Source organism: Anas acuta, chromosome 4 (assembly GCF_963932015.1).
Source record: "Anas acuta chromosome 4, bAnaAcu1.1, whole genome shotgun sequence".
In the NCBI taxonomy this organism is placed as follows: Eukaryota; Metazoa; Chordata; class Aves; order Anseriformes; family Anatidae; genus Anas; species Anas acuta.
The window spans coordinates 73,791,938-73,806,928 of record NC_088982.1 but is presented as its reverse complement, the minus strand read 5'-3'; the positions used below and the strand labels follow the sequence as shown (position 1 = coordinate 73,806,928).

The following is a 14,991-nucleotide window of genomic DNA, read 5'->3' as shown; positions in this document are numbered from 1 at the left end:
TGGAGTAGAGGATAAGTGATTTGGTTGTCTCGTTGTCAAACTAAATAAATAGTCATTAAATTCCAGATGCCCTCAAAATGCAGTACTTCTTGTGATTAAATGAATCAGTGTGCACTGTTGGTGGTTACTCTGCATAAATATGTGTAGGTCTTCAAAAAATGAGCTCAGATGTGTTTGACTCTAATGTTTGTAACCACTAAAAAGAGTAACAATCTTTATAACATAATTAATGTCTTTTAAACTTCTCTGATTTACAGAAAAGATAATGATACCATCATGCATGATCTTCACTGCAAATCTAGAATATTTCAAGGTCATGCTGATTTCTGTTGCCCACGATGATGATGGCTAAATACATTTAATATGTATTTATGTATGGACTAGTAATAGAAGTTGCATTTGGTTTAACACTATCATTCTTCCCCTATTAGCACAACAGTACCTAAAGTTGAAGTTATTCTGTAGGGAGTAGAATTTTAGCTCTGTCTGCTTACACAAGTTGCTCCAACTTAAGCAAAAACTGATTTATTTTTAAACTGATGTAGTTAGTTTTTGTGGCCATCTTTTGACTCTTTTTTCTCTGTTATGTAAACTGGGAAATTGTTTTGGTTTAAATTAATTGGTGTCTTGTTTTAGGCTGAATTAAAAGAATATAAACTTTGTTTTTCTGCCAACATAACATAAACTAGAGCATTTTTCTTTTGTAGACAAAGGTCTTAATAAGCAATATTGTAATACCCTCTCTACAGCCTTCAGTAAGAAATAAGTAAAAATAAAATTTCTTGTTATATTCTGTTGACATCTTCCCATAGAGTGGGATGCCAAGAATTCCCCAGGACAGCCTTATTTGAAAATAAGTTAAAGCTGTAAAGGCAAAACAAAAAATACAGCAAACAAACTAAATCCTTTTTATGTCAGAAGTTTTGGACTTCTCAGAATTAAATGGGATGAGGCTATTCAATTTATATTCCCCCTAAAGTGTAACTGGTCTTAAATAAAGTCCCACTTAATCCTTCTTCTACCTGACAGTCAGCCAGCCTTTATATAGCATTTAATGTGTCCTACTGAGTTGTGCAAGAGAGATGCACAGCTCCGCGTGCCTCAGAAAAGCCTGACCTCTGCACTCTTCTCTCACTTGGTGGCTGTAACACGCAACCTCTGAGCAGAGGGCTGGGGATGCTCCTGGCTGGCAAGCACGAGTGGCTGCCCTCTGCCTTCTCCCTCAGGCTGGGAAAACGGTAGGGTTAAAATACATTGAGGCGTCTTTTGGCTCTACGTGGTCTATATTTTGTCATAAAAGGAATAGTAAAGTTTTCATTTTAAAGGTTATGTATCCAGTTTAAGGCAAAAATGACCTTTATAGTTAAAAGTTAGTTTTTCAGGAAATAAACACGACGATAATGGTGATGATTTTGAAATATGTATCTATATATTGAATAAGTACATTTAGCCTATCTTGTGCATAGTGTTTAACATATATTAACACAAATGTAAGGCCAGAGGCTAGAGGTATTTTATAACCCATCCCCACAATAGCCAAGAGCAAGAGGAGCCTGTCTAGCACACTGTGCTAGACTTACCTGCTTTACACATAAAAGCTCAGAAGTAGTTTGTACTCAAGAATCAGACAGGCTCCCTATTCACAGTGGTGTGTGGGCTGTCTGTTGCTTCCTCTTCTTGAATATTTGTCTTGACTGAAGGGGATAAGGATCCCAGCGTATTGTCGTTTCAGAGATCAGTCAGGGAATTGTTCCACGTTGGTGTTAGGCTGCGGTTCCCATGTGGTTTTCCTTTCTCTCCCTATACACAGCAATCAAGTTGCAAGCGCACAGTCTGTGCCTGGAAATGGTTTATTCCAGAACATTTGCTCCAGCATTTCCTTGCTTCTGGAAAGGGCTGCTGCTTCATGGCCAGCATGGGGACCAGCAGAGGAAGTTGAAGCAGACAATCCCTGTTGGCCTGCATTCTCTCTTCACTAATACAGCATGTTTTAGCAACAAAATTCAGGACAGGGGATAACCGCAGTTATTTCCCTGAGGAAAAGAAGGGTTTCCAGCCTTCCTCATGCCAAATAATCAGATGGACTCCAGCAGCCTGGTACAACCTTATAATAAACTCTTTCAAGCCAGCGGTAGCTTGACTGTCCAGGTAAGGCCTGAAAGAGGCTGCCTTGCCAGCTGGGCTGGTAGGCCACACACTGAAGTAAGTGTTACACCTTGCAGTACAGGGGGAGCAGCCTGCAAATTTTGAAGGAATTTGTGGTGTTTGTTTGTTTGTTTTCCCTCTCCAAAAAGTATATTCTTCTTTAGGAAATATTACACATAATGGAAACTTCCCATGGTTAAGCAGAGACATGTTTCCATGAGGTACTTTTGTTACAGCTGGAAATGAAATCTACCTGGATTCTTTGATCAAAAGTACTGGGAATTTGTTTGCATAGGGATAATTAGTTTTCCTCATTTACTTTAAAAAAAAAATGATTTTCAGAGGAGTTTTTGTTGAGTGCAGCCCTGAGGAGAAGGACCTGGGGATGTTGGTTGATGAGAAGCTCAACACGAGGCAGCAGTGTGCAATTGCAGCCCGGAAAGCCAAGCATATCCTAGGCCACATCAAAAGCAGCATGGCCAGCAGGCTGAGGGAGGGGATTCTCCCTCTCTGCTCTCATGAGACCCCACCTGGAGCCCTGTGGTCAGCTCTGGGGCCCCTAGCACAAGAAGGACAGGGACCTGTTGGACTGAGTTCAGAGGAGGGCTGTGAAGATGATTAGAGAGCAGGAGGACCTCTCCTACAAAGGCAGGCTGAGAGAGTTGAGGTTGTTCGGCCTGGAGAAGAGAAGGCTCCAGGGAGACCTTACAGGGGCCTTACAGTACCTAAAGGGGCCTACAGGAAAGCTGGGGAGGGACTCTTAGTCAGGGAGTGGAGTGGAATAATAAAGGAGTAATGGTTTTAAACTAAAAGAGGGTAGATTTAGATTCGTTACAAGGAAGAAATTCCTCACTCAGAGCATGGTGAGGCACTGGAACAAGGTTGCCCAGAGAAGCTGTGGATGCCCCATCACTGGAAGTGTTCAAGGCCAGGCTGGATGGGGCTTTGAACAACCTGGTCTGGTGGCAGGTGTCCCTGCACATGGCAGGGGGATTGGAATTAGATGGTCTTTAAGGTCCCTTCCAACCCAAACCATTCTGTGATTCTATGATGTTTAGGAAGCAACATAAATGTGACATAAAAATGCATCTCTGTGCATCATGATCTCATCACTGGGATATTAAGAAGTAGGATTATTCAGCTATAGGTCTTTGCAAATTTGGTTATACAGAAATTAGAGCAGAGACCATCTTTGTAAAGGCAATGGGTCAAACTGCAATTGTATACATGGTCTTCTGATGGACTTCAGGGGGGTTTCCAATAGGTGAGCATCTGAGCTGCCATCTCCCGTGGCTCATTACAGAGCTACCACATTGTGTAACGGTGTGAGAGAGACAGGGATGAGGGATGTTAGCAGTTGTTAGAGGTCTGTGTGTCCACTGAAACCTAGTCATTCTTTGGGATGTTAGAATATAAAAGTGCAACATGAAAAATAAGTTTGTATACAACATTTCTAGTTTTCAAAGGATGTGCTCCGTATGGAAATAACTTCTGCAAATGCTTACGTGTGTTACTTTATTTATATATTTAGTACAAATTTTTATTTTGTTAAGGTTCTTAAAGTGGTTAAGTACTTTAATATAATGAGGTATAATGCTTTCTGTGACTGATTTTATTGTGGATGGAGGGAAATTAAATCTTTAATAATTAAAGTTCTCATACCATTAAATAACAAAAGACCAGTTTTCTCTTTATGACATTATATCATCATTTATTTATTTCTGTGACTGGAGCTTGTTTAACAACATTTTCACCAAAGTTTATTTATCATATTCCTCCAAAATGATCAGGAAGTTTTTCTAAATGGATTCAAATATAATTTTTTCAATTTTTTTTTTTTTTTCCTCCATAATATATCTGAATTGCATAGAAAATCCCTGTTTGGTCAAAAATCTGAAAACACTTCCTTCAACAAAATTTATGTTTGTATTTTAAATTAGTAGTTGATTTTTTTTTTTCTTTCCTGTAGGCCAAAAATTATTCTTTATTATTTTCTGTTAATAAAATGAAAAAACTTTATTTATTCAGTGTTCCCTCTGGTCAAATCAATAGTTCAGATTAATTACAAATATTCATTTTTAGGATAGTTATGTAGGAGTAATCACCAAAGTTGCATACAAGTTGCTCAGTTATTAAAATATATACATGTATGTATCAGACATAAGTATCAGTAACGATTATCTTTTAGCTTTCCTTACGTTGAAAGGTTAACATAGTTCTAATCGGTTTTCAAATTAAGCATTTTTTTAAGTTAGCTTGACTACAGTTGTCATCCTCTTGGTTTTACTTGACCCATCTTCAAATACATACAGATTGTGGCAAAACTGATGAAGAACAAGTAATGCCTTCCTTTAGAAATGCAGAATTTCTGCTTTTATTCATGTGCTTTCTGATTTTTATATGCATTGCAGCATTTAGAACCAATTTTATTTTTCATGTATTTCTCATAAACTGTTAAGGTTGAAAAAAAACTAAAAATGAAAAGTTTTAGAAAATTTAGCTACAGTAATTGTTGCTACTGACTGAAATAACTTGGCCTAGGTTTTCTGAAAGCATTATTAAAGGTGCCTTAAATACAGTGCTAATTGCTTTGAAAACATTGTCTAAAGCTGCTTGGTTTATGCTTTGCTCTCTTATGAGAGGTTCTGGTAGAATAGGTGACATTTCTTTCCTGTGTCACATCCTGACTCATGCCACAGGATTACCATTTTCTGCTTTTCTTTTTGTTTAAAATAGTGAAAGTAAGTGGCTTTGTTTTCATAAGCTGATGCCTTTAAATACCTTGGGGCCTAGTTGTCATGAAAGGGAAGCATTTAAAAAACAAACAAACATTCTTCTCTGAGTGATCATTATATAAATTGTTTATATTCCTGTGTTTAATGTGTTTTAAAAGAGGAAAGCCAAGAAGAGGGCTGTGTTCTGCCCAATGATTACAACCCCCCAATGTCCAATTTTGTTGCATTGTAGGTCCTGCATACTATCTAAGGTTTTGTTTTCTTGCAGTGCATCCAGAGTCTAGCTGAAAACTTTCTTCTGCCACATTTATGCTTGGCAAATGTATTTATCAAAAAGATACAGTATGTTTCCAGCAGGAGTCAACAGACTTCTTTTACTTCTCTAATCGAGATGTTAGATTTGGTACATTGCACAGATTTCATTCAGTTTTTCATTTGATCTGTTATATCATCCAATTTTCTTGAATTGCTGAAATTCTGTATGGCGCTTTTCATAAGGAATCTTGGCAACTGATGAGCTTTGCAACCATTGTGACAGTTTCAGGATAACTGGTCTATTAAGCAAACTTGCTTTAACATGAGAACTAGGCCCTTCTTTTAGAAAAAATAAATTACATTTCCTCCTTAAACTACGGTGGGTGGTTTTCAGAACCTGTTCATTTTACTTAATATTGTATCTCTGTGTCACAGCTTGTCCTTTTATTAGTTAACACTCCATGAAATTCTTGTATAGATTGTAATAATTCCTCTTCTTACATCTTTTAATGAGTGCTAAAATAGTTAAAAAATGTTAATGCTTAAAGCATCAACACTGGCAGCTGAGACATCCGTTTGCTCTTAGCAAAAATGTGTCAGGCTTGCTTTTAATCCATGCAGCTATCCTCATAAGGCTTACTCTGATGACATATATAAGGCTCTTTGTTGTGTTGTAAAAATCTTGTTAAACGTACAAAATCAGGGATTTAACTGCAAAGAGGAATTAGCTCAACTTGAAATACAGGATTTCTAGTAAGTGAAATGATTTTATACTAAATGAAAACAAAGATACATGTGTACATTTTCATCCTGTTCTTTTTTTTTTTTTTAACAACTACATGCTATTTTTCTTTTTTTTTTTTTCAGTGGTTAAAGATGTGTAATCTAGCTGTTCCTGTGTGTGTGTGTACATATAACTGCATTATGATGCACTGAAAAGCAACAAAAATCTATCGGTTAAAGAAAAACATGTCAGGGTTAGTACAAGTGCTCTCCATGGAGACTGCTAATACAGCATAAATTTCAGAATTCCCGTTCACATTTTTTTTTAATTGGTTAATTTTATTTGGAACGTTTATTTCTTACCAGATAGATTTCTGATTTTTTGGGCTATATCAGCTTCTGTCTTTTCTTTTTTTAGTACTCAGTGTGCTGAACCAGGCAGAGAAGCTAGAGCTGGAGGGTCTGTCTGTGCATGCACATCACTGGCTACAACTTGAGAAGCTGCTTTATTTTTTTTTAGAGTTAAGATCAGTAGCTCAGTGGGCCTCTTCCAGTCCGAAAACATTCTTTTTCTAAAATGTTCTTTTTTTGTTTTCTCTCCCGGACATTTCCCACAACGTGTACCTTACAGTGCACTTATGACTTGTTTGACCTGTGAGTCTTTATCCAGCAGGAAGAAAGTAAGAGCTTCCTTTTTTTCACCATGCCAAGAGTTCGCAATTGAAGGCCATCTGCTTTGACATCAGTACCTCAATTTACTTTCACTTCAAAAATTGGCCATTTATCTCCTCTGAGAAATATTTTTTTATTTTCTGTATAGCAAAGATCTTTTACCAAAGGTAAAGGTTTGACAAACTGACTTCTAAGCACACATTAGACTTAATGAAGGCATTGAACGTAAGTATTTCTGGCATTTAGTCAGCACACAGAAGCTTATTGTGTGAGGACATTGGTGGGAGAGCTTTGGTTTCAAATAATGTCTGTAGAATATATGGCATTTTGTTTACACTGGGTAACACTTAATGTTAAAATGCTTGAGGGACAAATGCAGTCTTTCCTAACATTACATTGCCTGATTATTTTTCCCATGATTTTTTATTATGTCAGTATAAATGCAGATTAATAGTTTTTTTTCTTCAAGTTGCTGACCCTAAATAGCCATGAACTTGCACTGTAATAAAAAGTTGTTTATCTTTTGAGTTAATTTGGAAGCTATATAATTTTCATTCACTGTTGCTGAATATAGAGCTGTTAATAGATGACACAGCACTGCTGGCTTGCAAAAAGCCATTCAATGATAGTAAGAATTACAGTATACCACCTGTGTATTTAACACTGGGGGGGGAGAATTATTTTCTTAGATACAGACGTATTACTGTCTAACATCTTTCAGAAATCAGCTGCCCTTGAGATCTGCTACTATACTAATCTTACCAGATTAGCCTCTAAATATTTCAGATTGTTGGATAATGGCTTTTATTAATATTTGCAAAGTTCTTTTCACTGTAACTGAGAGGCTTTATTGTAGAGGGCCCCCAGGCTTTCCTGGTCTCAGGAGAATAATACTTCACATGATGAAGTGGAAGTGTAAGGAGCAATCCTATCTTTAACAGTACTGCCCAATTTCTGGCTCTGTGAGCTCTTGAGAGGTGAGTGAGGGAAAGAGGACACTTGGCTGCACATGGAGGAGCAGTGCCCATAACCCCTGGCAAGAGCCAAGTGCTCCGTGACTTTGGCATCCCTCATCCTGTGCCCGAGCAGACGACAGAGGACCTGTATTCCACATGCTGCCGACTGTTTCACTCCACACGGGGTGCGTCTCTGCACAGCCTCGTCTGTTTTCATCAGCTCACAGACACCTCACCGGGACACTGTGCATCGGTCAGCCAGTGGCAGCCTGGGTCATTATCCAGCTTTTCTACTAGGTTTCGCTGATATTTACAAATGGGTGTTTTCAGAGCAGAAGGGAAGCTGATGGTATATGGTGGACAAACAGGAGCTGTAGCCATAGCAGTATATTTATAGCACAGACTTAAGCATGGTTGTTTAGTTATTGAGCTTAGTGTCCAGAGGCTACAGCTGTGACTGTACGTAAGATCTGCATAAAGATTTTTAATGCACTTCTGGAATTGAGCATTGGAGTAAAGCACATCTGTGCCTTTATTTCACTCTTTGTGCAGGAAGACAGGAACTTGAGGAATCCATCTGCATATTTCAACAAATACGGCACTGACATTTGGTTTTGTGTCCTTCAAACCCCTTTTAAACTTGTACTGCTGATGAATGAATCCCATAACTTACTAAAAATGCAGTAGTTAAAGGCATCGAGCTTCACAGAGTTACTCGATTGATGCTTCTGGGAATCCATAGGTCTTAATCTTTTAGCACCAAAGGGAAAATGAATGTCTTTAACTACATTACCATTAGATAGGTAGTCTCTTTCCATGCACTGTTAATAAACACAACAAGTGGGCTCACAAGGTCTTTAATGAGTGGCAGTTTGACACTTCCATGAACAATCATGCCGCTGCTGTGCTGTCCATGGACTATCACTTCTGTTTCATTGAGTCTTCTCAAATGTTTTGTCTCAGTGAACTGAGCTAATACAGATACAAATTTTATGAAAATCGTCACTTCAGCAGTTTTGCAAAAATAAATATCTTATGCAGTAGCTATTAGATATGATTAACTACATTCACCCAAAGGAATTTTTATATGACTTTGTATGTTTGATTTATTTCTTTATCTGGAAGAATTTGATTTTTGTTGCAAGTACACTGCAATACAGTGTTATTTTATATTTTTTCCTTTGAAGGCAGAAATCTAGAAAGGGCACAAATGTTGTTTGTTGGCATTATAGCAAGCAGTATTCTGAAAAACAGACAGAAAATATAGTTCAGCAAAAAAATCCTGCAAAGGAGATCATTGGATTTTACAATATGGTTGGACCTTGCCCAATTTAATGGGTAAGTACAAAACTAATACAGCCAATAGAAGTTCTCCCTTAAATTAACACAATGATTATCATACAGTGACAATTGGAAACTGCTTCAGATGAAAATTAGTGCAGAAGCTGCAGGGAAATATTCCTGATCTTTTGTAGGTTTGTAGTATTTCTCCAACAGAAAGAGCTGTGTGCTGTCTCAGTTCCTATCAGTTATTTCAAGTAGTTTGCTGAGGAGCAGCAACTCCATTGTCAGAGGTTTGTTAAATATCTTCTCTGTGCTGGAGAGAGTGACCATAGCACTGCAGCAGGTAGGAGAAAGAGGTGGGAGGAGAAGGAATATATTTATTTATTTATTTATTTATTTATTTATTCATTTAAAATATCCTTTCAACCATATAATGTGGCTGTTCATGACAGCACTTGTGAAACACTCAGGGATTATCCAACTCCAGTTGATAATGATTAGATGTAACTAATCTTTTCAAAAAAGATAAATGGCACCATTTTCTACTGTTGAATGCTTTTAGTGGCTCTGGAGGAATAGGAATTGCAGTGTGGGTTACTGATGGGAGTTCTTATATCAGATGAATAATCTTTGTAATTGCTGCCTTTTGGTTTGTCGTGCCTGAATCCTGCTTGATACGTGTGTGCAAAGAACTGTATATGTTTGAAATGAATACACGAATGCTTTTTGTAATGAATCACTTCTTAAACTTTGTGAATAGCTTCTCAGACTGTCACCACAACATCCCTTGTCTTTTCCACTGCAAAGCTGACTTGCAGACTGCTTGCAGGCAGGAGGCAGAGCCAAGGTCTGGGCCATGCTGCATTTGCCCATGTGCTGTTGTGCACCCTCTGCTCCAGCTTGTCAGGCTGGCATATCTTCACCGTGGGTTTTTCTCCATTGCCCATGCTTATTTGGGGTTTTTACCTAGCAGATTTACTGGCATAAAGCTGTATTTGAACTGACCAAAGAATCCAACATAAGCGCTTGCCAAAAGACAGTTTTGATCTTTTCTGGCTGCCGCAGGCTGTTTTCCTTTTCAGAGACAATCACAGGCATGTGATCCTGATTCAGAGAAGGATTTGTCCTGTCTCACTTGTGTGAGTCAGGCATTTGTGAGGAAAGAAAGAAAGAATGTGATTTTTGAAGAATATATCTCCACGGATATGTCAGGCTGCAGTTTGGCTATTAAGAAATAAGCCTCACTTGCCTGAGAAAAACGTTGTCCATAATATCAAACACGTTTTCTAGCTGGGAGGGAGCTACACTGGAGGAAGAAGCCGTCTTCTAGACAAGGGCATGGCCAAGTGAGAGCGCCTCCTGTTTTAGGCAGGCTGTGAAGCCCCTTCCTATAGTGCCATATCGGTCTGCTTAGTTAGAGGGTTACGACAGGTGCCTCTATCCAAGATAACACTTCTACTCCTGATAATTTTGATATGCTGTGTGCTGCTGGGCATGGTGTTCATCTCCTCTGACATAGGAATAAGCTATGGCTCTTTATGGTGCTGCTGCTAGCTATATGTAATAGCTCTAATAGTATGTCTACCTCAGTCTGCATATATATGAAGTATTTATTGCAGGTTTAAATACAGGTATTCCTAGCAATACAAGTGGTAGATGCAATTATCCACAAAAGAGAGAGAGAGAGAGAAAGGGATTTGCATTGCTGTGAAACAAAGACAATGAAATGCAGCTTATGCTTCTCCCATGACTTTGTTGCTTCAGGATCACAGTTTCAAAACTGTGCCTTAATGAGCATAGGGCCACACTGACTTCATTCTTACCTAGGAGATGACTTTCTCATAAATGCACATAAGAAATCATTCTTATTCTGTGTTAAAAATACAGTGATAATTAAGGAATACAGTCTTTGCTTCAGCTCGTTGCCAGAAAGCTTGCTGTAGCAGTGGAAGGGAGTGAACCATGAGAACTGAGTAAGTATGTGTATGAAATGAATATGTGCTGCTGACTACTCTGCAGCTGCAAGCTCAAGCCAAGACTGTCTGTTCTAATACTAAAGTAATATTTTAAAGGTGGATTTCATTTCTAAATTTTAAGAATTAATGCTTTTCTGAAATGTCTTTAGAGAATTGAAACATCTGGGTTTCTTTAGATGCTTCAGAGCTCTTTGAAAAAGCAGTTGGCAGCAAACATCTCACATAGTGAGAAGTATTTGGTAGCTCTGAATATCCATACATGATATGGGAAATCTAATATGAAGGCTTATGTCTGTCTGAGTAGAATGTTCTTACTGAGCACGGAGGAGAGGATTGCTACTTCAGCTCAGAAAGCATTCACAGAAAAACTGTGCTTTGAATTCTTATCTTTTTCAAAAACAGGCAGTTGCTATCAATATGTATCATTTTTTTGTATGTTGAAGTCTTAAGAAGTTTAAAACTTTCTCATAGCGGTGTATGCAAAATGTCGTAGCTACACTCAAAGTTCACTGGTTTAGGGTGATGTTACATCTCTGTGATGCAACCAGGGTCCGTACTAAATGCCATTGCTAATTTCTGAGCACTTGTTCATCACTAGTATCTTTGATGCTACTGTATGAAGTAGTGTACTCAAAACCAGATGTTTTTGTGGTCTCTGTTCTGAGCTAGAAGTTTCAGGATACTGTTCTAAGCTAGTACTTGGTGTCTCATCCCACATTTGGTTTGCTTTAAATAGCAGACATTTGGGGATATTGAAATTTGAACTCAAAGAAAACAACTCAAAATAAAGGTCAAGAAAAAAAAAAAAAAGACACAAATAAATAATGTGTGATGAGTGATATTCCCTAGAGTTATTTGGAAATTCACTAGTACAAAATACAAAGATCTGGACGTTTTCTATTTCTTGCTGCTGCATCACTGTTATCATCTGAATAGTTGTATTACACTTCTGGTGTGCTCCAGGTTTTCAATCCATTGCATTTTAAACTACTTGACATTTACACTATTTGATGCCGATATACTGATCTGTATGTCCCTTTAATGTCTATAAATATGTTTCATTGTAGCAGCAATGTACCATCTCAGTCTTTTTTTGCTCAAGGCTTGCACGTTGTAAAAACTAAGACAAATCTAGAATATAGAACCAGCCAAAACCACAAATTCTGATTTAGACCTACTTGGCTTTTCTGAATCATCACGAGCTCTGGGCAGAGAGTCAGCCAAACTGGTTTTCTCATCAGTGTTGTGTAAACACAAGATGTTTCCCTGGGCTAAATATTATTAAGTAAAGAAGTCATGTTTATTTGAATTTTTTTTTAAATGTCACACGTTGTGTGAAAAATGAATAATATATAAAGCTACCTTCTAGGGAAATCAGCTCAGGTTTGAACACAAAGTAGTTTAGAGTACCCTTATTTTTTTATTTGGTTCTGTAAGTGTTTTGGAGAAGGGTACTGACAAAGCTTTTTTGCATTGCAGGAGAATTAGCTTTGGGAATTGCAATTTCATTTCAAGTTACTAAAAGAAACCACACATAGTTAGTTCATAGCTCTACCATGCTATGATTTCAATTTTTAAAATTGGAAGTGAAGGTTCTGCAACTGCCTAGTGCATTCCTGGAGAAAACGTAGGATGCATAGGTGCAATTAGAAGTGGCACAAGGTTTTAATCATGAGAATGCTGTAAGTTTGTAAACACCAAGGACTGCTTCCTTGACATCCCGTCTTTTTTCTTCTGGCACCTCCTCTCTTGTGCCTTAAATCTTTCAGGAAATCACCCTTCATGGTGGTTTAATAAGAGTCAGTTACCTGGTTGAGCTGTCATATGCCAAGCACTCATTTCTTTTCTCTTCTTGACGGTCCTTGCTGCCTGTAGGTCTGGCCAAACACCAGCAGCCAGGCAGTGTGTGTGTAGGCTGTTCATTCTGGTCTTTCAACTGTGCTGTTGGCTGCCACCGTGGATATTCAGCATTGACTGATAGGCATCGATATGCCAGTAGATTCATCTCCTTGCAGCTTTTCACCACTCGTGTTGTTGAAGGGGTTGAGAGATAAGAAGATTAGAGGGAAATAGAGATAACACACAATAGGAACTGAGTGGGAATATAGCATATTCCCTTTTTGACCCTGTTTGGCAGTGTCGGTTAAGAGACAGAAGCTAGTGATGGAATCAGAAATGTATGGTGCAGCCTAGTATTACTGGTTTTTGTTTTTTTTTAACAGAAACGAAGTCTTTACCAAAGTCTGCCAGCTTTTCAATTAGAGCTTGCTTTCTTCTCAGACCAATGCAGTTTGTAAGTCTATAGGCTTTAGCTCCCTGACTGTCATCCATATTCCCATATTCCCGTTTCCAGCTGGCATATCCCTTACCACAGTACACGTCAGCTGAACAGCAAGTAAATTCTATTCTCATATAATTTTATTCTCTGAGCATCTCCACATGCATCTAGTTTTAGTTTGAAGGTTTTATTTATTTTAGCTACCTGCTTTCATAAATGAAATGAAATACTTTCATAAATGACCTAACTAAACCTGTAAGAGTGAGCTTGCCATTCTCAACATTTCTTCCCATGGATCCTTTCTTGGTCTTCCATGCTCAGACATCCCACGAGGAAAACACACTGCTGTTTGGTGTAAGGTCTGAATGACTGTGTGGACTCGGTATTGTATGGATTCTGTCATATAAAAATATTTGTGTACTCAGAATAGGATTTATATTTTCATAGCTGTGCTGTTATTTTGGTTAAGGAGTCTTAATAGGAAATGTGGACTTGAATTGTTTTTCCTGAAGAGTAGTCTCAAGAGTATGGTATGGCTATTGCTGTTACTCAGTTGATCTTATTTGATAGGGAAGGGATAAGCAGGTGTTTTGGTGAGTTTTTTTAAAGGTACTCTAAGGGTCACACCAAATTGTTCCATTTTCTTTACATACAATTGTGGTGTGTTGCTACAAAAAAAAGAATATGTTTCAAGAGAACAGAAAGCTGGTTTTCCAAGGAAGGATGTACTGTATTTCTGTGTAGTTGTGTTGACTGCATTACAGTGAAATTAGAATCATGGAATCATTCGGGTTGGAAAAGACATGCAAGAACATCTAGACCAACCCTTCCCCTACTACCACTGTCACCCACTAAACCCTGTCCCTAAGCACCATGTCCAACTTTTCCTTAAACACTCCCAGGGACGGTGTCTCCACCACCTCCTTGGGCAACCCATCCCAATGCCTGACTGCTCTTTCTGAGAGGAAATGTCTCCTCATTTCCAACCTGAACCTCCCCTGGCGCAACTTGAGGCCATTCTCTCTCTTTCTGTTGCTAGCTATCTGCAACTGTTTGGGCAGTGAACATGTTAACTGTTTGGGCAGATAACTTGCTTAAATGTTTGAAATTACTATTTCATCTAGACCAAAATTTCAGGCATGTAATTCAAAGTGAGACTAAGGAAAAAGAGAGACCAGAAAAAGCAAATTGGGCACTACATGCAGTGGTTTTATTTTTAATTGAAATTTATTTTTATTGGTTAGTTAAAGAATCTTGAGCTATGAACTGAATGGGCAGTTTTGTTTTCCATCTTTTAATACAGTCAAACATTTTAGCAAACAGCAAAGATGATGCTTTCACTTTCAAAATCAGCATCTATTGTCTGATTACAGAATTTGTTATTATAGCCCTTGAAGTTTTTTATTCTGCTGAAATCTATGGTTAATTGTGGCCTGCTTTTTTTTTTTTTTTTCCATTTTGTTTTGTTTACAACTTCTAGGATGTGGTGCTACTGGGAAAACAGTTGTATGACATTAAGAATACCGTTCTAAGATAATTCAAGTCCAGTGACTGGATACTCCTTTGTATGCTATTTAAAAGATTGATTGGAGGCTCTGCCTAGGAAAGAGGGAGTTGAATAATATTAATACAGTATTTTTAGACAAAGTCTGTCTGTGCTTTTAGTATTTGTTTAGCTATGATTCAGCATGAAGGGTAATGGCAAAGTGCAGTGTGTGTATATCCTATCCTATACAAGTAGGAGGTGATAGGAAATGACTGCAGCATTCCTCTGTGGTGTAAGTAAAGCAGAGCGCCTTTAAAAGTAACTGCACAATGACCTACACATCACAGTCTTTGTACAGTGATATTTGCTTAACTCACCTTACGAAGAAGACAGTTCTTAGGGTGGAGAATTTAAAACCAAACACCCCCCCCCCCAAAAAAAAAAAAAAAAAAAAAAAGAAAAGAGAGAAGACATGCATAGA

General features: G+C 38.0%; 1 protein-coding gene and 1 long non-coding RNA gene across 37 annotated transcripts in view; both read left to right on the top strand.

Moving 5' to 3' along the window:
- Positions 1 to 14,991, top strand: part of CAMK2D (calcium/calmodulin dependent protein kinase II delta) — a 164,523-nt gene that overhangs the window by 80,252 nt on the left and 69,280 nt on the right. The gene's annotated exons all lie outside the window — the stretch shown is intronic.
- On the top strand, positions 6,207 to 14,979 carry LOC137856540 (uncharacterized). The gene is made up of 2 exons (XR_011096572.1): positions 6,207 to 6,538; positions 8,674 to 14,979. It is a non-coding gene; the product is annotated as an uncharacterized lncRNA (long non-coding RNA).